We start from the raw sequence: 22,523 nt of genomic DNA, 5'->3' as shown, positions 1-22,523 counted from the left end.
TCAGGGAAATCTCTTGCTTATACCTTGTCTCTTGTGTTTTCTCATATTCTTTGTCATCTCAGCTTCCCACGTAGTCATTTTTCTGTCTACTTCATGTACTTTCTTGTCCTTTATATGCCTCCTCTCCTCTGTCTCAATAGCTTGCACTTCTACCTGAAAACCTCTTGACAACTATGGAGGTTAAAATAAAAAGTAATAATCTTAGGGAAAACTTTAATTTTCCTTAGTATACATATATATACTGAAAATTGTATAGCACTATTAGTGTAAATTCCAATTCTATGGCCAGAAAGTCTATGGGAATTTCACAACCACTTTCAGAAAAAAAATTTCCCATTTTCTTTGATGCCTACATCATAGAAAACGGAAAAGTCTATGGGAATTTCACTCCCACTTTCAGGAAAAAAAAATAAATTTTCCCATTTTCTTTGATGCCTCTACCATAGAAAACGAAAAAGTCTATGGGAATTTCACTCCCACTTTCAGGAAAAAAAAAATGAATTTTCCCATTTTCTTTGATGCCTCCATCATAGAAAACGAAAAAGTCTAAATTTCACTCCCGCTTTCATTTTCTTTGATGTGTCCATCATGTCTATGGGCACTCCCACTTTACCATTTTCTTTGATGCCTCCATAAAAAACGAAAAAGTCTATGGGAATTTCACTCCCACTTTCAGAAAAAAATTTCCCACTTTGATGCCTCCATCAGAAGTCTAAATTTCAACTTTCAGAAAAAAAAAAAGAAATTTTCCCATTTTCTTTGATGCCTCCATCATAGAAAACGAAAGTCTATGGGAATTTCACTCCCACTTTCAGAAAAAATTTCCCATTTTCTTTGATGCCTCCATCATAAAAAACGAAAAAGTCTATGGGAATTTCACTCCCACTTTCAGAAAAAAATTTCCCATTTTCTTTGATGCCTCCATCATAGAAAACGGAAGTCTATGGGAATTTCACTCCCACTTTCAGAAAAAAAAAAGAAATTTTCCCATTTTCTTTGATGCCTCCATCATAGAAAACGAAAAAGTCTATGGGAATTTCACTCCCACTTTCAGGGAAAAAAAAAATAAATTTTCCCATTTTCTTTGATGCCTCCATCATAGAAAACGAAAAAGTCTATGGGAATTTCACTCCCGCTTTCAGAAGAGAATAAAATGGAAATTTCCCCATTTTCTTTGATGTGTCCATCATAGAAAACGAAAAAGTCTATGGGAATTTCACTCCCACTTTCAGGAAAAAAAAATAAAATTTCCTATTTTCTTTGATGCCTCCATCATAGAAAACGAAAAAGTCTATGGGAATTTCACTCCCACTTTCAGGAAAAAAAAAATAAAATTTCCTATTTTCTTTGATGTGTCCATCATAGAAAACGAAAAAGTCTATGGGAATTTCACTCCCACTTTCAGAAAAAAAAAGAAAATTTCCCATTTTCTTTGATGCCTCCATCATAGAAAACGAAAAAGTCTATGGGAATTTCACTCCCAGATTCAGAGAAAAAAAAATTTCCCATTTTCTTTGATGCCTCCATCATAAAAAACAAAAAAGTCTATGGGAATTTCACTCCCACTTTCAGAAAAAAAATTTCCCATTTTCTTTGATGCCTCCATCATAGAAAACGAAAAAGTCTATGGGAATTTCACTCCCACTTTCAGAAAGGAAAATTTCCCATTTTCTTTGATGCCTACATCATAGAAAAAAGTCTATGGGAATTTCACTCCCACTTTCAGAAAAAAAATGAAAATTTCCCATTTTCTTTGATGCCTCCACCATAGAAAACGAAAAAGTCTATGGGAATTTCACTTTCAGAAAAGGAAAATTTCCCATTTTCTTTTATCCCTCCATCATATTATAATAAAAAAAGAAGCGCTAAGCCACAAGGGCTATACAGCTCCCTCCATCATAGAAAACGACAAAGCCTATGGGAATTTCACTCTCACTTTCAGGTTTCCATCATAGAAAATGGAAAATTTCCCATTCTCTAGCCAAGTAGCCTATAAAATTTTTCACTCCCACTTAGATTAAATTACCCATTTTTTGAGATCTTAATAAAGTAAATGGGAAGCTAAATTTCCGATAAACCACGAGTGGGAAATTTAAAAATTCCATTGTCATTTACCCAAGAAAATTCAGAACTATAACAGAACAAAAGAAACAGCTTCCCATTAGCTATCAAAATGAGACTTCACCAAAGAAAATGGATTAGAGAAAATATTTTGACAACGAAGTAGATTTTTCCAGAACTTGCTTGTATTAACATCCAGCTCTTACAATTTTTATGGAGGAAATACCAAACCTGTCCAGGTGAAACAGGTACATAAACCTGATCCAAGATGGATTACCTTGCATTAAGACATAAGGGGAAGGGAAGAGGTTGCAAGAGGCACAAGTGCACTCCCACTTGGAGTATGCTCCACTTTCTTGGAATGACTGGACAGATCTGCCAGTTCAGCAGAACATTCAACACCTGAGGGATGCAAGTGACCTTACTGTCGTGTACAAAAACCTATGTTTAGGTACCACACTTGGATCCACTGTGGACAGTGAGAACATGGCTACACAAGACAGCGAGAAGACTATACCACAAGATAGTGAGAAGACAGCTACTATGTTACAGTGAGAAGACAGCTACTATGCTACAGTGAGAAGACAGCTACTATGCTACAGTGAGAAGACAGCTACTCCGCTACAGTGAGAAGACAGCTACTATGCTACAGTGAGAAGACAGCTACTATGTTACAGTGAGAAGACAGCTACTATGCTACAGTGAGAAGACAGCTACTATGCTACAGTGAGAAGACAGCTACTATGCTACAGTGAGAAGACCGCTACAGTGAGAAGACAGCTACTCCGCTACAGTGAGAAGACAGCTACTATGCTACAGTGAGAAGACAGCTACTATGCTACAGTGAGATTACACAAGATAGAAGACAGCTACTATGCTATAGTGAGAAGACAGCTACTACGCTACAGTGAGAAGACAGCTACTATGCTACAGTGAGATTACACAAGATAGTGAGAAGACAGCTACTATGCTACAGTGAGATTACACAAGATAGTGAGAAGACAGCTACTACGCTACAGTGAGAAGACAGCTACTATGCTACAGTGAGAAGATTACACAAGATAGTGAGAAGACAGCTACTACACTCCAGTGAGAAGACTACATCACAAGATAGTGAGAAAACAGCTATGCTACAGTGAGAAGGCAGCTATATCACAATAGTGAGAGACAGCTACACTACAGTAACACAGCTACACAAGACAGTAAGACTACATCACAAGATAGTGAGAAGACTATGCCACAAGATAGTGAGAAGACAGCTACTGCATCACTGGATAGTGCAAAGACAGCTACACAAGACAGAAGACATCACAAGGTGGTGAGAAGACAGCTAATCACAGGACAGGGAGGAGAGGACAGCTTCTACACCACAAGACGGTGAGAAGACAGATACAACACCACTGGACAGTGAGAAAGCTACATCAATGGACAGAAAGCTACACCACAGCAAATGGTTATGATTATAAACATTTGTTTTTGGTACCTACAGCAAGGCAGCCAAGATAATACAAAATTGTGCCTCACACCTGTTCAAGAAGAGAGGCTACAAAGCTTTGAATGTGGCACTGGTGTACTCTCACCTTGAGTACACGGCACTCTCCTGGCTTGCCTTACCCCCTCTCCACCATCTTATCTACCACTTTTCGACAAGATAGAAAACTGTGCGTGGAAATTGGGAAGCAATCAGGTCAGATCTAAGGAAAGGAAATAACTATTTTGGATCAAAAACCCATCACTGGCATCAAGGCAGCTCCCTAGAGGGAAGGAGATGAAAAGATAAAAAAGAGAGAACACAAAGTCATACAGTGCATGACAGGTTATCAGGTTCATCTATAAAGTATGAATCACCTCCCAGGTTAGTAGTAAGGAACAATATTGCAAAGCCTAATACAACATACAATATACAATAACACAATGCTTGTATCATCTTAGATCACATTTACAGTGGGAAATTTAAATCACAGAATCTCTGGTCTTCACTTCAGACCCACTGAGTAACTTATACCATCTCATCTGTGTTTGAAATTCCTTTACCTGTGCTCCTTGGAATGAGAACCAATAAGATATATAGTTTACACCTGGAAGATTCTAGGGACTGGTTCCAAATCTGCACTCAGAAATCCCTCCCTATGAAAGCAAGGGGCTGCTGGGTAGGTGGTGCAAAATGATCCCATTGAAAAGCAGGGGTCACACAAGGGCTGTCTTCCATCAGGAACTTCAAGAGTGCTTTGAACCCTGGCCCCTCAAGGAAGGTTCCTTGATGTTGGTGAGGGGCTCTTGATTTAGGGAATTGGATCTGTGCTCCAGTTCCCCGAATTAAGCCTGAATGCCTTCCACATCCCCCCCCAAGGCGCTGTATAATCCTCCGGGTTTAGCGCTTCCCCCTTGATTATAATAATAATAATTTGAACCCTGGCTGTCTTCACACAGGAACTTCGAAGGTGCTTAAAGTACGTCCCTGATCAGTTGATGCAGCTGGGTGTGTGGCAGGGCCATGGGGGGTGCTGACTCCCAAATATATCCTTTAGGCATCCTTAAGGCTCTGAAAATTCAGAATATATAAATCATCTATCAACAAACTGGCCATATCCCACCAAGGCAGGGTCACCCAAAAGGAAAAACAAAGGTTTCTCCTTTTAAATTTAGTAATATATACAAAAGAAGGGGTTACTAGCTCCTTGCTCCTGGCATTTTAGTCACCTCTTATGACACGTATGATTTATGGAGGAAGAATTCTGTTCCACTTCCCCATGGAGATAAGAGGAAATAAAAAAGAACAAGAACTAGTAAGAAAATAGAAGAAAACCCACAGGGGTTTGTATATATATGCAAGTGTAGTGGGACATAAGTGTAAGCAGAAGCAGCAAGACATATCTGAAACCTTGCATATTTATGAGAAAAAAAGACACCAGCAATCCTACCATCATGTAAAACAATTACAGGCTTCCATTTTACAAGCATCTGGCAGGACAGTAGTACCTCCTGGGCGGTTGCTGTCTACCAACCTACTACCAGAATGTATAAAAACTTGAATAATATAATTTGGAATTGGTAAGCTAACCCCAGCATCTATTTACACCAGCATAAAACAAGGACCAGCTTCAGCACAGTTTCTAACTCCACTTGAAGAGTTAATCAGTTCATTGCAGCACTGTCTCTGTTGGGAAGGGCTTCTTTGTCAGCCTACAAGTCTTTACTCCATCTTGGCTTTATCAGTACAAGGACATAATAGAGATAAATGGTATAAAATGCCAACATGATGCAAAAATAAACACGAATGCAGAATAATGTGATCCTTTAATGACAACAGTGGGTTTTATCAAGCCACAAACAGATCTATTTGTGACTTGAAAAAAACCCACTGTGTGGGCGAAATGTAGTCAGTGTGGGCAAAACGTAGTCAATAAAGGATATCATTATGCTGCATTTATGTTTATTTTTCCTGAGGGACATAATGTGAAGATTGTAGAGCTACATGCATAAGACGAGGTAATCAGTCCCTCAGACTTGGAGTTGATGATCACCGTAATTGTGATGACTGTGAAGCACAGGCGGGAAGATTGGTGGTTATATACCGGCGTCAGGTGAGGGAGGTGCAGCAGATGAAGGTATTGTCAGTGGTGGTAGGTCAGCTTAAGGGATAGGTAGTGGGGCAGCAGTGTTTTAAACTGAAGGATAGTGGGGTAGCAGGGCCCTCAAGTACAGCAGTAGTGCAGAACCTAACATTCTGTATACACAGGGTCCTCCTGTACAGCAGTAGCCTAGAACCTAACTTGCTGTGTAAGCAGTGCCCTCCTGTACAGCAGTAGCCCAGAACCTAACATGCTGTATAACCAGGGCCCTCTGTACAGCCCAGAACTTAACCAGCTGTATAACCAGGGCCCTCCTGTACAGCAGTAGCCAAGAACCTAACATCCTGTATAAGCAGGGCATTCCTGAACAGCAGTTGCCTGGAACATAACCTACAGTATAACCAGGCCTCTCCTGTACAGCAGAAGCCTGGAACATAACCTGTGGTATAACCAGGGCCCTCCTGTACAGCAGTAGCCAAGAACCTAACATCCTGTATAAGCAGGGCATTCCTGAACAGCAGTTGCCTGGAACATAACCTACAGTATAACCAGGCCTCTCCTGTACAGCAGAAGCCTGGAACATAACCTGTGGTATAACCAGGGCCCTCCTGTACAGCAGTAGCCTGGAACTTAACCTGCTGTATAACAAGGGCCCCTCCTGTACAGCAGTGGCCTGCAACTTAACTCAACAGGAGACAAGGATGGTTGTTGAATCTTTGACATAGCTCTAGTAATTGCGCTGAGAGGAAATAAAATAGATTCTCTCTACAAGCTTCAATGGCATAATTATCATCAGTGTTATTATCAATCACAAGTGGTTCTTTACATATACCAGCATGAAGGATGTCGTTCCCTATCAACAAGTCCACTGACCTGATGGGAAATACACCACTGGATATACTCACTGAAATATAACTAGTATAATAGCTTGTTTCAATGTATATTTTGTGAAGATGTGCTTCTAACATTACATCTATCTTGCAATAGGTATCGTCAGTTATGGGCAGTACATCTTCTCTTAATAACGTGAGATAACTGCCTGTCGAGCAGTAGCCTAGAACTTAACCTGCGGTATATGCAGGGTGCTCTACAGCTGTAGCCAGGAACTGAACCTGTAAAGCCCTCTTGTAAAACAGAAGCCCAGAACTTAACCAGCTATATAACCAGGGCCCTCCTGTACAGCAGTAGCCCAGAATTTAACCTGGAGTATAACCAGGGCCCACCTGTACAGCAGTAGCCAGGAACTTAACCTGCAGTATCACAAGGGCCCTCCTGCACAGCAGTAACCCAGAACTTAATCAGCTGTATAACCAGGGAACTCCTGCACAGCAGTCACCCAAAACTTAACCAGCTGTATAACCAGGGCCCCTCCTGTACAGCAGTAGCTCAAAACTTAACCAGCTGTGTAACCAGGGCCCTCCTGTACAGCAGTAGCCTAGAACCTAACAAGCTGTGTAAGCAGGGCTATGCTGTACAGTAGTAGCCTAGAACCTAACATACTGTGTAAACAGGGCCCTCCTGTACAGCAGTAGTCTGGAACTTAACCTGCTGTATAACCAAGGCCCTTCTGTACAGCTATAGCCTGGAGCATAACCTGTGGAATAACCAGGGCCCTCCTGCACAGCATTGGCCTTGAACCCAACCTGTGGTATAACCAGGGCCCTCCTGTGCAGCAATAGCCTGAAACTTAACCTGCGGTATAAGGGCGCTCCTGTACAGCAGCAGGCAGGAACTGAACCTGCAGTATAACCAGGGCCCTCCTGAACAGCCCAGAACTAAACCAGCTGTATAACCAGGGCCCTCCTGTAGAGCAGTAGCCCAGAACTTTAAATCCTGTACAGCAGTAGCCCAAAACCTAAAATGCTGTATAAGCAGGGCCCTCCTGTACAGCAGCAGCCCATAACCTAACATGCTGTACAACCAGGGCCCTCCTGTACAGCAGCAGCCCATAACCTAACATGCTGTACAACCAGGGCCCTCCTGTATAGCCCAGAACTAAACTAGTTGTATAACCAGCGACCTCCTGTACAGCCTAGAACCTAACAAGCTGTGTAAGCAGGGCTATGCTGTACAGCAGTAGCCTAGAACCTAACATACTGTGTAAACAGGGCCCTCCTGTACAGCAGTAGTGTGGAACTTAACCTGCTGTATAACCAAGGCCCTCCTGTACAGCAGTAGCCTAGAACTTAATCTGCTGTATAACCAGGGCCCTTGTAAGCATCACTAGCCTGGAAATTAACCTACTGTATAAGCAGGGCTCTCCTGTAGAGCAGTAGCATGGAACTGAACCTGATGTATAACCAGGGCCTTCCTGTACAGCAGTAGCCTAGAACTTAATCTGCTGTATAACCAGGGCCCTCCTGAGCATCACTAGCCTGGAAATTAACGTACTGCATAAGCAGGGCCCTCCTGTACAGCAGTAGCCTGGAACATAACCTGCATTATAACCAGGGACCTCCTGCACAGCAGTTACCCAGAACTTAACCAGCAATATAATCAGGGCCCTCCTGTACAGCAGTAGCCTGGAACTTATCCTGTGGTATAACCAGGGCCCTCGTATACAGCAGTAGCATAGAACCTAACATGCTGTATAACCAGGGCACTCGTATACAGCATTAGACTGGAACTTAACCTGCTGTATAACCAGGGCCTTCCTGTACAGCAGTAGCCTGGAACTTAACCTGCTGTATAACCAAGGCCCTCCTGTACAGCAGTAGCCTTGAACTATACCAGCTGTATAACCAGGGCCCTCCTGTACAGCAGTAGGCTGGAACTTAACCTGCAGTATGATCAGCACCCTCCTGCACAGCAGTAACCCAGAACTCAACTAGCAATATAACCAGGGCCCTCCTGTACAGCAGTAGCCTAGAACCTAACATACTGTGTAATCAGGGCCATCATGTACAGCAGTAACCTGGAACTTAACCTGCAGTATAACCAGGGTCCTCCTGTACAGCAGTAGCCTGGAAGTTAACCTGCAGTATAACCAAGGCCCTCCTGTACAGAAGTAGCCTGGAACTTAACCTGCAGTATAAGCAGGGCTCTCCTGTACAGCAGTAGCCCAGAACCTAACATGCTGTTTAACCAGGGCCCTCCTGTACAACATTGGCCTGGAACCTAATCTGCAGTATAATAGGGCCCTCCTGTACAGCTGTAGCCTGGAACTTAACCTACAGTATAACCAGGGCCCTCCTGTACAGCAGCAGCCTGGAACTTAACCTGTAGTATAAGCAGGGCCCTCCTGCACAGCAGTAACCCAGAACTTAAGCAGCTGTATAACCAGGGCCCTCCTGTACAGCAGTAGCCTGGAAGATAACCTGCAGTATAACCAGAGACTCCTGTACAGCAGAAGCCTGGAACTTAACCTGATGTATAACCAGGGCCCTCCTGCACAGCATTGGCCTGGAACCCAATGAGCAGTATAAACAGTGCTTTCCTGTACAGCAGTAGCCTGCAACTTAACCTGCGGTATAAGGAGGGCACTTCTGTACAGCAGTAGCCAGGAACTGAACCTGCAGTATAAGCAGGGCCCTTCTGTACAGCAGTAGCCTGGAACTTAACCTGCAGTATAAGCAGGGGACTCCTGTACAACAGGAGCCAGGAACTGAAACTGCAGTATAACCAGGGCCCTCCTATACAGCCCACAACTAAACCAGGCATATAACCAGGGCCCTCCTGTACAGCAGTAGCCCAGGACTTAAAATCCTGTAAAGCAGTAACCCAGAACTTAAAATGCTGTATAAGCAGGGCCCTCCTGTACAGCAGTAGCCCTGAACCTAACATGCTGTGTAAGCAGGGCCCTCCTGTACAGTAGTAGCCTGGAACTTAACCTGCGATATAACCAGGGCCCTCCTGCAGAGCAGTACCCCAGAACTTAAGCAGTAATATAATCAGGGCCCACCTGTACAACAGAAGCCTAGAACCTAACATGATGTAAGCAGGGCCATCCTGTACAGCAGTAACCTGGAACTTAACTTGTTGTATAACCAGTGCTCTCCTGTACAGCAGTAGCCTGTAACTTAACCTGCAGTATAAGCAGGGTGCTCCTGTACAGGAGTAGCCAGGAACTGAATGTGCAGTATGAGCAAGGCCCTTCTGTACATCAGTAGCCTGGAACTTAACCTGCAGTATAACAAGGGCCCTCCAGCACAGCAGTAACCCAGAACTTAACCAACTGTATAATTAGGACCCTCCTGCACAGCAGTAACCCAGAACTTAACCAGCTGTATAACCAAGGCCCCTGTACAGCAGTAGCCTGGAACCTAACCTGCTCTATAACCAGGATCCTCCTGTACAGCAGTAGCCTGGAACCTAACATGGTGTATAACCAGGATCCTCCTGTACAGCAGTAGCCTGGAACCTAACATGCTGTATAACCAGGATCCTCCTGTACAGCAGTAGCCTGGAACCTAACATGCTGTATAACCAGGATCCTCCTGTAAAGTAGTAGCCTGGAACCTAACATGGTGTATAACCTGGATCCTCCTGTACAGCAGTAGCCTGGAACCTAACATGCTGTATAACCAGGATCCTCCTGTACAGCAGTAGGCTGGAACCTAACATGCTGTATAACCAGGATCCTCCTGTAAAGTAGTAGCCTGGAACCTAACATGGTGTATAACCTGGATCCTCCTGTACAGCAGTAGCCTGGAACCTAACATGCTGTATAACCAGGGCCCCCCTGTACAGCAGTAGCCTGGAACCTAACATGCTGTATAACCAGGGCCCTCCTGTACAGCAGTAGCCTGGAAGTTAACCTGCAGTATAACCAAGGCCCTCCTGTACAGAAGTAGCCTGGAACTTAACCTGCAGTATAAGCAGGGCTCTCCTGTACAGCAGTAGCCCAGAACCTAACATGCTGTTTAACCAGGGCCCTCCTGTACAACATTGGCCTGGAACCTAATCTGCAGTATAATAGGGCCCTCCTGTACAGCTGTAGCCTGGAACTTAACCTACAGTATAACCAGGGCCCTCCTGTACAGCAGCAGCCTGGAACTTAACCTGTAGTATAAGCAGGGCCCTCCTGCACAGCAGTAACCCAGAACTTAAGCAGCTGTATAACCAGGGCCCTCCTGTACAGCAGTAGCCTGGAAGATAACCTGCAGTATAACCAGAGACTCCTGTACAGCAGAAGCCTGGAACTTAACCTGATGTATAACCAGGGCCCTCCTGCACAGCATTGGCCTGGAACCCAATGAGCAGTATAAACAGTGCTTTCCTGTACAGCAGTAGCCTGCAACTTAACCTGTGGTATAAGGAGGGCACTTCTGTACAGCAGTAGCCAGGAACTGAACCTGCAGTATAAGCAGGGCCCTTCTGTACAGCAGTAGCCTGGAACTTAACCTGCAGTATAAGCAGGGGACTCCTGTACAACAGTAGCCAGGAACTGAAACTGCAGTATAACCAGGGCCCTCCTGTACAGCCCACAACTAAACCAGGCATATAACCAGGGCCCTCCTGTACAGCAGTAGCCCAGGACTTAAAATCCTGTAAAGCAGTAACCCAGAACTTAAAATGCTGTATAAGCAGGGCCCTCCTGTACAGCAGTAGCCCTGAACCTAACATGCTGTGTAAGCAGGGCCCTCCTGTACAGTAGTAGCCTGGAACTTAACCTGCGATATAACCAGGGCCCTCCTGCAGAGCAGTACCCCAGAACTTAAGCAGTAATATAATCAGGGCCCACCTGTACAACAGAAGCCTAGAACCTAACATGATGTAAGCAGGGCCATCCTGTACAGCAGTAACCTGGAACTTAACCTGTTGTATAACCAGTTCTCTCCTGTACAGCATTAGCCTGTAACTTAACCTGCAGTATAAGCAGGGTGCTCCTGTACAGGAGTAGCCAGGAACTGAATGTGCAGTATAAGCAAGGCCCTTCTGTACATCAGTAGCCTGGAACTTAACCTGCAGTATAACAAGGGCCCTCCAGCACAGCAGTAACCCAGAACTTAACCTGCAGTATAACAAGGGCCCTCCAGCACAGCAGTAACCCAGAACTTAACCAGCTGTATAACCAAGGCCCCCTGTACAGAAGTAGCCTGGAACCTAACCTGCTCTATAACCAGGATCCTCCTGTACAACAGTAGCCTGGAACCTAACATGGTGTATAACCAGGATCCTCCTGTACAGCAGTAGCCTGGAACCTAACCTGCTGTATAACCAGGGCCCTCCTGTACAGCAGTAGCCTGAAACCTAACATGCTGTATAACCAGGATCCTCCTGTAAAGTAGTAGCCTGGAACCTAACATGGTGTATAACCTGGATCCTCCTGTACAGCAGTAGCCTGGAACCTAACATGCTGTATAACCAGGATCCTCCTGTACAGCAGTAGGCTGGAACCTAACATGCTGTATAACCAGGATCCTCCTGTAAAGTAGTAGCCTGGAACCTAACATGGTGTATAACCTGGATCCTCCTGTACAGCAGTAGCCTGGAACCTAACATGCTGTATAACCAGGGCCCCCCTGTACAGCAGTAGCCTGGAACCTAACATGCTGTATAACCAGGGCCCTCCTGTACAGCAGTAGCCTGGAACCTAACCTGCTGTATAACCAGGATCCTCCTGTACAGCAGTAGCCTGAAACCTAACATGCTGTATAACCAGGATCCTCCTGTACAGCAGTAGCCTGGAACCTAACATGCTGTATAACCAGGATCCTCCTGTACAGCAGTAGCCTGGAACCTAACATGCTGTATAACCAGGATCCTCCTGTACAGCAGTAGCCTGGAACCTAACATGCTGTATAACCAGGATCCTCCTGTACAGCAGTAGCCTGAAACCTAACATGCTGTATAACCAGGATCCTCCTGTACAGCAGTAGCCTGGAACCTAACATGCTGTATAACCAGGATCCTCCTGTACAGCAGTAGCCTGAAACCTAATATGCTGTATAACCAGGATCCTCCTGTACAGCAGTAGCCTGAAACCTAACATGCTGTATAACCAGGATCCTCCTGTACAGCAGTAGCCTGGAACCTAACATGCTGTATAACTAGGATCCTCCTGTACAGCAGTAGCCTGAAACCTAACATGCTGTATAACCAGGATCCTCCTGTACAGCAGTAGCCTGGAACCTAACATGCTGTATAACCAGGATCCTCCTGTACAGCAGTAGCCTGGAACCTAACATGCTGTATAACCAGGATCCTCCTGTACAGCAATATCACAGAACTTAACCTGCTGTATAACCCGGGTCCTCCTGTATACATACAAGCGTACACACTGCTGGTACTCTCAACTTCCAACATTTATCATGACACCCACAGAGGATCAACCTTCACTTTCTCATTACTTACTCTACTTTCCACACTTTAGAATCAATCCCTAACACATTTAACATTTGTGTAAACACATCTAGCTAATGTCTGTTAATACCACAGTAATCTTTACTTAAAAATTACTAGGTACACTATCATAAAAAGAAATCATTGTATTGAGGTAAAAACTGCCATAATAATTCAATTGTCCACCAGACAGGACATACAAAACTGTCTCTTAATCAACTGTCTAATGCACATACAAGGACATACGTCTCCATACAAATACAGTGGACCCCCGGTTAACGAACTTTTTTCATTCCAGTAGTATGTTCAGGTGCCAGTACTGACCAAATTTTTTCCCATAAGGAATATTGTGAAGTAGATTAGTCCATTTCAGACCCCCAAACATACACGTACAAACGCACTTACATAAATACACTTACATAATTGGTCGCATTTGGAGGTGATCGTTAAGCGGGGGTCCACTGTAATACTCTCACATAAATACATTTCATTTTAATAAAACATAATTTACTGATTTTCACTTCAAGGTAATTAACAAACAAGTTACCATTATACACTGTGTCAATAAATAAAATAAATACGATGTTTTGCCCACATTCCTATTGTAATTTGGTATTACCATAAATATTTCTCACACAGAAGATATTTTTCATCTCCACTTGATGATTTGTTTAGACATCGGAGTATTCTTAATCCAAACATTAAGGTTGATTACTATTGTCCCAGAGACAAGCCTATAGGTATGCATCTTCATTATTAACCCAGACACAAGCCTATAGGCATGTATCTCTGAGAGAGAAGGGTAGAGAATTTGCTGTTGCTTCTCTCCTTCCTCTTCCTCTTCCTCCTCTTACTTGCTCTTCTCTCTAAATCACACCTGTATCAAGGGAAAATACTTACATTAACAACTTGTTATCTTCTTCCTCTTCTCTGGTTTTGGTGCGGTTTCTTTTACTGTGAGATAAGTCATCATGAGTCCAAAGAATGATAAAGAGATGAAATCACAAATAAAAGTTACAAAAAGTGCTGTGGAGTTTAAAAAAAAGAAGTCATTAGATAATATGAAGATAAACTTCTGCTTCTATCAACTTTTCTGTACTCGACTGAAGAAGCCTACTGTGTAGGCGAAACTTTTCGAAATAAAGATACCTAACTGTTGCATATGTGTCTTACCTAACAACCTGTCGGTATTTTATACCATTTTAATGTTCATGGTTGTTATAGCAAAACTTTTTGGTAAATCACAGTCTACCATTAGCACGATACTGGGCCAAAGGGAAAAAATTAAAGTAACTGACCTTACCTGTTTACTATTCCAAAAATCCATGAGTTTTTAAGAAGAACAATGCTATGAAAAATAAATTGGCTGTAATATGGAGGACCAACACGAAAGCTTAGGTAATAAGACAATTTTTTATTGCATGGGTTCATGAGGTCTTTGTTCCCACTGTCAAAAAATACCTCATTAAAAACAGTTAGCACTCAGGACCGTTTTACTAATGGATAATGTTTCTGCTTACCCTCCAAGCTTGGAAAAAGTTGCTGGAGGAGTTCAGTTTTATAACTTAAGTTTCTTGCCTCTTAACACCACTCCTTTCATCCAGATCATGGACCAGCAGGTCATTTCTAACTTCAAGAAATGCTACATCAAAGATCTGGAAGGACCATTTCAATATCCTCACCTGCTTCAAGCTTATAGAGAAAGCCTGAGGGAATTTGTCTTCCCGGATCATGTAGTCAGCATGGAAGAAATTATGGCCTGACTTTGTAGCAGCTAGGGATTTTGAAGGCTTTGGATATCACACTGGAGGGAGGGAGTATGAAAAAGTGAATGTGTTCAGATATTTGGAAGTAGATTTGTCAGCAGATAGGTTTATGAAGAAGTTAACCATAGAAATGATGAAGGTAAAAAAGTGAGTGGTGCGTTGAGGTGTCTGGAGACAAAAAACGTTATCCATGGAGGAAAAGAAGGGAATGTAGGAGAGTATAGTGGTACCAACACTCTTATATGGGTGTGAAGCTTGGGTTGTAAATGCTGCAGCGAGGAGGAAGCTGGAGGCAGTGATGTTGTGTCTAAGGGCAATTTTTTTTTTTTTTATCACACTGGCCGATTCCCACCAAGGCAGGGTGGCCCGAAAAAGAAAAACTTTCACCATCATTCACTCTAATGTGTGGTGTAAATATTATGCAGAGAATTTGTAGTGTGGAAATTAGGAGGAGGTGTGGAGTTAGTAAAAGTATTATTCAGAGGGCTGAAGAGAGGTTATTGAGTTGGTTTGGTCATTTAGAGAGGATGGAGCAAAAGAGAATGACTTGGAGGGAATATAAATCTGCAGTGGAGGGGAAGAGGGGTAGGGGTCATCCTAGGAAAGGATGGAGGGAGGGGGTAAAAGAGGTTTTGTGTGGAAAGGGGCCTGGACATGCAGCAGGCACGTGTGAGTGTGTTAGACAGGAGTAAATGGAGATGAATGGTTTTTGGGACCTAACGAGCTGTTGAAGTGTGAGCAGAATAATATTTTGTGAAGGGATTCAGGGAAACCAGTTAGCTGGACTTGAGTCCTGCAGGTGGGAAGTACAATGCTTGCCCTTTAACCCTTAAACTGTCCAAACGTTGATCTACGTTTGCACCGCTAGCACTCCAAACGTAGATCTGCGTTTTATTTTTCCTGCCTCCAAATTTGGTATGATTGGCCTGAGATGCCTGGTCAGTATAGAATGGGTCTTAACACAGTGTGCACAGTATTAAAAAAATTTGGGACCACTTAGTACCTTGTGGGAGCACCAGTTCAATTGAGTGCCAGCTAGAGCAAATAGCATTGCAAACACCAGGGATTCACTTATGTCATGTCATATTAACACTCCCCTTTTAACCTGTAAACGGTCCAAATGTATATATATATATACATTCACTACCCCAGTGCCCCGAATATTTTGAAAAATAAAAAAATAGTTGTGCTCCGTGTTTTCTCGTGTTTTCACGGTCGCTCTTACGTGCTAGAACTTTAATTTGTGCCATCAATCTTATACGATACATCCCTCTAGCGCTTGGAACCAATCTTGGGCAGAAAATAGTATATACTGAGTAAAAAAAAGGAGGATTAGTGTGCACTACCTGGCAGAGTTTACTGCCAGAGGGGAATCATAGGCCTAGTGTGCCGTGTGCAAAATAATAATAATAGAACTTTTCTTTGTCAGAGGAAAGAAAGTCTCCCTGATAATATTGTGTATACATAGTGTTATAGTGTATACTACAGTGGCACCCTAGTATATAGATAATAAATGCTAAAGTGTCATTTAAAACAGGTGTAATTCAAACTGAAGTGATAAGCCTAAAGAGGCAAGTGCCAGAAGTCGCCAGAAACTTACCACACAGGTCAGCTGTTTTAATAATCTTCCTGGCCTGCTAGTGTACCTCACATATAATCTTCCTGGCCTGCTAGTGTACCTTACATATAATCTTCCTGGCCAGGTAGTGTATCTCGCATATAATCTTCCTGGCCTGCTAGTGTACCTCGCATATAATCTTCCTGGCCTGCTAGTGTACCTCGCACATAATCTTCCTGGCCTGCTAGTGTACCTCACATATAATCTTCCTGGCCTGCATATAATCTTCCTGGCCTGCTAGTGTACCTCGCATATAATCTTCCTGGCCTGCTAGTGTACCTCACATATAATCTTATTGGCCTGCTAGTGTACCTCACATATAATCTTCCTGGCCTGCTAGTGTACCTCACATATAATCTTATTGGCCTGCTAGTGTACCTCACATATAATCTTCCTGGCCTGCTAGTGTACCTGCTAGTGTACCTCACATATAATCTTCCTGGCCTGCACATAATCTTCCTGGCCTGCTAGTGTACCTCGCACATAATCTTCCTGGCCTGCTAGTGTACCTTGCATATAATCTTCCTGGCCTGCTAGTGTACCTCGCATATAATCATCCTGGCCAGCTAGTGTACCTCGCATATAATCTTCCTGGCATATAATCTTCCTGGCCTGCTAGTGTACCTCACATATAATCTTCCTGGCCTGCTAGTGTACCTCGCACATAATCTTCCTGGCCTGCTAGTGTACCTCACATATAATCTTCCTGGCCTGCTAGTGTACCTCGCACATAATCTTCCTGGCCTGCTAGTGTACCTCACATATAATCTTCCTAGCCTGCTAGTGTACCTCACATATAATCTTCCTGGCCTGCTAGTGTACCTCACATATAATCTTCCTGGCCTGCTAGTGTACCTCACATATAATCTTCCTGGCCTGCTAGTGTACATCACATACAATCGTCCTGGCCTGCTAGTGTACCTCACATATACTCTTCCTAGCCTGCTAGTGTACCTTGCATATAATCTTCCTGGCCTGCTAGAGTACCTCACATATAATCTTCCTAGCCTGCTAGTGTACCTCACATATAATCTTCCTGGCCTGCTAGTGTACCTCGCACATAATCTGGTGATACCAGTGAATAGGAGAATACAGTGTTGTAGTAGCAACTAACCAGTAATATTCAATTCAATTCAAGTTTATTTTCTATAATGGTTACAATGTGGAGTTTACAGGTTTTGGGTATTTTGTGGTTTACATGTTATAAAATACTAATTACAGAGGGAGCCACTAGGACACCTAGCATGGCTAGGCATTTCCAGCAGACTTAGATTAATTCTTAACATTAAATCCTTACAGATTATAGTATTAAGGCTAAGTGACTAAATCATAGTTTTGAATTTAGCAATGTGAATGCTTTTGTTTTGGCACAATACAAGGTGTCTATATTTGAGTAACATAGGCAAACTTATGACTAGTTAGGATTTATTATTTTAAGATTAAGATTAGTATTTCTGGGTTTATAGTCAGTGGGTGAGTGAGTGTAATTTTGAACCACCAGGTGGTTATCATGTAGTTAGTTGTCGGGGTGGATCAGGGAGATAAGATGTTTTCTAACTGTAGTTTTGAAGGTGATGAATGTGTCTGCAGTTCTAGAGTTTTCAGGTAGGGTGTTCCAGATTTTAGGTCCTTTGAAATACATTGAATTTTTGTAAAGGTTTAGTCGAACACGGGGAATGTCATAGAGATGTTTGTGTCTGGTGTTATGCCTGTGGGTTCTGCCACAACTATCAAGAAAGCATTTTAGGTCAAGGTTAATATTGGAATTTAAGGTCCTGTAGATATATATTGCACAGTAGTAAGTGTGGATGTTCTGAACAGGGAGTAAGTTTAGATCTATGAAGAGTGGGGGGTGTGTTGCCAGGGATGGGATTTAGTGATTATTCTTACTGCGGCTTTTTGTTGGGTTATTATTGGCTTTAGGTGTGTTGCTGCAAGCACAGATAGCATAGGTGAGGTATGGATATATAAGTGAATGGTATAGTGTGAGAAGGGCAGTTTGCAGTACGTAGTATTGTATCATGGAGAGGATCCCCACCGTTTTGGATACTTTTTTTGTTATGTGTTGGATATGGGTGCTGAAATTTAGGTTGTTGTCGAGGTATAGGCCAAGGAATTTGCCCTCATTATGTCTGGCAATTAGAGTGTCGTTGATCTTAATGTTAAGTTGCGCAACACCTGCTCTGCTACCAAACATTGTTAAGTGTAAGTTTATTGACTGTCATCCAAGTCGATATTTTGAGCAGCTCCTCGTTAACAATGGTGTTGAGGGTGGCAAGATTAGGGTGGGAGATGACATAAGTCATGTCGTCAGCAAAGAGAATGGGTTTCAGGTGTTGGGATATGTTTGGAAGATCACTGATGTAAATGAGGAAGAGCAGGGGTCCAAGGACACTTCCCTGCGGAACTCCAGTATCAAGTGGCCGTGTTGCTGATGCTGTGTCTTTAATGGTGACATACTGATACCTATTAGAAAGGTAGGATTTAAAATATGCAAGCGCATGGCCTCTTATACCATAGGGGTCAAGTTTGTGGAGTAGGATGCCGTGGTCTACTGTGTCAAACGCTTTTCTTAGGTCAATAAAAATTCCTAGCAGATATTCCTTATTATATAATGGTACTTAGTGGAGTGGAGTGGCTTTCATTAGTTTTTTCTCCATTCTTGAAATACCAGACATATACTACAGTGAAATTCATATAACCTTTAGTTACCAGCGGTCGCAATATACACAACGAGAAGCCAATATTACTCCAAAAAAAGCGTCTTTCCTCCAATAATTCCACCAGTCAACTACAGAGATAATATAGCATTTGTTGTGGTAGAGACGGAAAAAACCTAGAAAAGCTAGATACAGTGATCTATAAACAAGGGCTGAGGCCTCGACCGTTCATCATTGTAGGAGCTGCCAGCAATCACCGGTTCTTCAACACGCAAGTTATACTTTTGTATCAATCAAATCACATATTACTCGGTTAGATAATTTCCAGTAGTTCTTTCATGTGATAGCCAAATCACCGACCAGTATGTTTTAAATAAGTGACCCACTGATCAGATCCGACTGGTTCCGAACCCTTGACTGGTTTCAAACGGATTCGTTGGACAATAAAGCAGACTATAAACAGACGGGGTTTTAGGCACCCTTATCAAACACAAACAATGAATATAAAACAGGAACGTACTCCGGTAAGCTGTCCTAATATACAAGTACAGTTAGAAATAGAAATACAAATAGCTAGAGCTTCACTTTAAGGAGGTTATTAGTAGAATATTCAAGAGGTTACTAGTAGAATTACAGTAAATCAACCATTCAAATCACATTATGAAGCTCTGTGTAGTCTGCAGTCAATCAAACAAACAAGCTTCTGCATGGATAAATTGCCATTTTTGTGAAAATTGGTGTCACGCCCCTTGTGCAGATATCCAAGAACTATCTACAAGCAGTATTAAATCAGGGAAGTGTTTTTGGGTATGCCCAAATGAGATCAATCTGTGGACTAAAATCACATTGGTATTAAAAGAGGATAACATCAAAGCAGCCTTCATAGAAAACCTGGAAGCATTCTATAACAGATGGGAAAATAAAAAGTCTGGGCTGGATGGTATCGCCCTTGGTGCTGGCCATGTAGTCAGAAACTGTAAGGCTGGAGGTGCTGCCCCGGTAGTCAGTAAATGTGGGGCTGATAGTGCTGTCCTGGTAGACCGTAAATGTGGGGCTGAAAGTGCTGTCCTGGGAGACAGTAATGGTGAAGCTGGAGGTGCTGTCCTGGTAGACAGAAATGGTGAGGATGGAGGTGCTGTCCTGGGAGACAGTAATGGTGAGGATGGAGGTGCTGTCCTGGGAGACAGTAATGGTGAGGATGGAGGTGCTGTCCAGGTAGTCAGTAAATGTACGCAGGAGGGAATGCATATAAATGACCTCGAGGGAGACAGGAGCTGTAGTGAGGAAACAAGTGTAGTCAAAGACAAGATAAAACCAATATTACAAACTAGTAATACCACAGGAGATAGCAAACAAGGGGACTCCACTAGCATTAGTGAGGATACATTACCAAAAACAACTGGTGAGAGCCCCATTGTTAGTGCTAGTGAGGATAGGAAAGACACAGGTAAACATGCACCAACAGGGAATACAGTCACAGAAACCCAAGGCAAACGGAAACCAAGCCTGTGCACATACTATGCACTTGGTATCTGTAGGCATGGGAAATCTGGAAAAACAGATGGGACGTGCAACTTTGACCACCCTAGAAAATGCCGTGCCCATATGACAACAGGAAAATGCAAACTCCCTTCCTGTAAGCTTTTTCACCCTGAAATGTGTCCCTCTTCAGTACAGGAAAGACTGTGCTATAACTTAAATTGCCAGGCACACCATCTAAAGGGGACAAAAAGATACAAAACATCCAGGCCATGGGAAAACCTGGGTAGCCACAGCCACTCAAGAGGGAGAGGTTTTTTAGTGCCAGGAAGGAAAAAAAACTGGCAGGAAATGGCAGAAATCGTACACCAAATCCAGTCATTCCTGGAGTGGAACCACAGTCGATGGCCTCCACTCCAAACCAACAGATACAGATACTAATGCCGGAAAAAAAAGTCCCCCCCAGTACCACCAATACCACCAGTCCGATGACATTCTTCTTTGCAAATATACAGGGTCTAAAGCCAGCAACGAACAACAAAATACCTTTCATCCGTGGACTGCTTGCAGAGGCAAATGCAATGTTTGCGGCTTTCACAGAGACCCACATAAAGGATCACTTGGACAACGAAATATGGATCCCAGGTTACAACCTATACAGATGCGACAGAGTGAACAGGCAAAAGGAGGGGGTTAGCCTGTATATTGCAGAGTCACTTATTTGCACAGAACTGCTTAATGCCTCAAATGATGTAGTGGAAGTTTTAGCAGTAAAGATCGAGAACCAAAACCTAGTCATTGTGGTAGTCTACAAGCCTCCGGATGCAACGTCCCAGCAATTCCAGGAACAGCTGTTAAAAATTGACCACTGTCTGGAAAATCTGCCAGCTCCTGCCCCCAACATCTTGCTCCTGGGGGATTTCAACTTAAGGCACCTAAAATGGAGGAATATAGCAAATAATGTTGTTGCAGTGATAACACCAGGAGGCAGCTCTGACGAAAACTCACACACACACGAGCTTTTAAATCTCTGCACAAAATTCAACTTAAACCAGCAAATAATAGAGCCTACTAGACTGGAGAATACACTAGACCTCATCTTCACTAACAATGATGATCTGATACGAAATGTCACCATATCAAAAACAATATACTCAGATCACAACATAATTGAGGTTCAGACATGTATGCGCGGAGCCCCAGACCGACATAATGAGATTAGTCACGAGGGAGCCTTCACCAAATTCAACTTCAATAACAAAAACATAAAGTGGGACCAAGTAAACCAAGTCCTAACCGATATAAGCTGGGAAGATATACTAAGCAACACAGACCCCAACTTATGCCTAGAACAGATTAACTCGGTGGCACTCGATGTATGCTCAAGGCTTATTCCTTTAAGAAAAAGGAGGAGTAGATGTAAAATAGAAAGAGACAGGCGCTCCCTTTACAGGCGACGAAAAAGAATAACAGAGCGGCTAAAAGAGGCCAATATATCTGAAATGCGTAGGGAGTCACTGGTCAGAGAAATAGCAAACATCGAACTTAAGCTAAAGGAATCTTATAGGAGTCAGGAATCGCGGGAAGAACTAAAAGCCATAAATGAAATCGAAAGAAACCCAAAGTATTTCTTTTCCTATGCCAAATCAAAGTCGAGAACAACGTCCAGTATTGGGCCCCTACTTAAACAAGATGGGTCCTACACAGATGACAGCAAGGAAATGAGTGAGCTACTCAAGTCCCAATATGACTCAGTTTTTAGCAAGCCGCTAACCAGACTGAGAGTCGAAGATCAAAATGAATTTTTTATGAGAGAGCCACAGAATTTGGTTAACACAAGCCTATCTGATGTTATCCTGACGCCAAATGACTTCGAACAGGCGATAAATGACATGCCCATGCACTCTGCCCCAGGGCCAGACTCATGGAACTCCGTGTTCATCAAGAACTGCAAGAAGCCCCTATCACGAGCTTTTACCATCCTATGGAGAGGGAGCATGGACACGGGGGTCGTCCCACAGTTACTAAAAACAACAGACATAGCCCCACTCCACAAAGGGGGCAGTAAAGCAATAGCAAAGAA

The 22,523-nt window shown here is 43.1% G+C and overlaps 1 long non-coding RNA gene across 3 annotated transcripts in view; it reads right to left on the bottom strand.

Moving 5' to 3' along the window:
- Nucleotides 1-899: 899 nt before the first annotated feature.
- LOC138855500 (uncharacterized) overlaps nucleotides 900-22,523 on the bottom strand; it is a 43,590-nt gene continuing 21,966 nt past the window's right edge. The window contains exons 4-5 of one of the 3 annotated variants that reach the window (XR_011394747.1): nucleotides 8,853-13,794; nucleotides 900-8,803 (exon numbers count right to left, since the gene is read on the bottom strand). This is a non-coding gene — a long non-coding RNA (uncharacterized lncRNA). Of the gene's footprint in view, nucleotides 13,795-22,523 lie in introns of all 3 variants that reach the window. The other 2 variants (XR_011394746.1, XR_011394745.1) reach the window with 2 other exon arrangements.

The sequence above is a fragment of the Cherax quadricarinatus genome, chromosome 97 (genome assembly GCF_038502225.1).
Source record: "Cherax quadricarinatus isolate ZL_2023a chromosome 97, ASM3850222v1, whole genome shotgun sequence".
Taxonomy (NCBI): domain Eukaryota; kingdom Metazoa; phylum Arthropoda; class Malacostraca; order Decapoda; family Parastacidae; genus Cherax; species Cherax quadricarinatus.
Note: the sequence above shows the minus strand (reverse complement) of the source record. Positions and strands in the feature narration are given on the sequence as shown.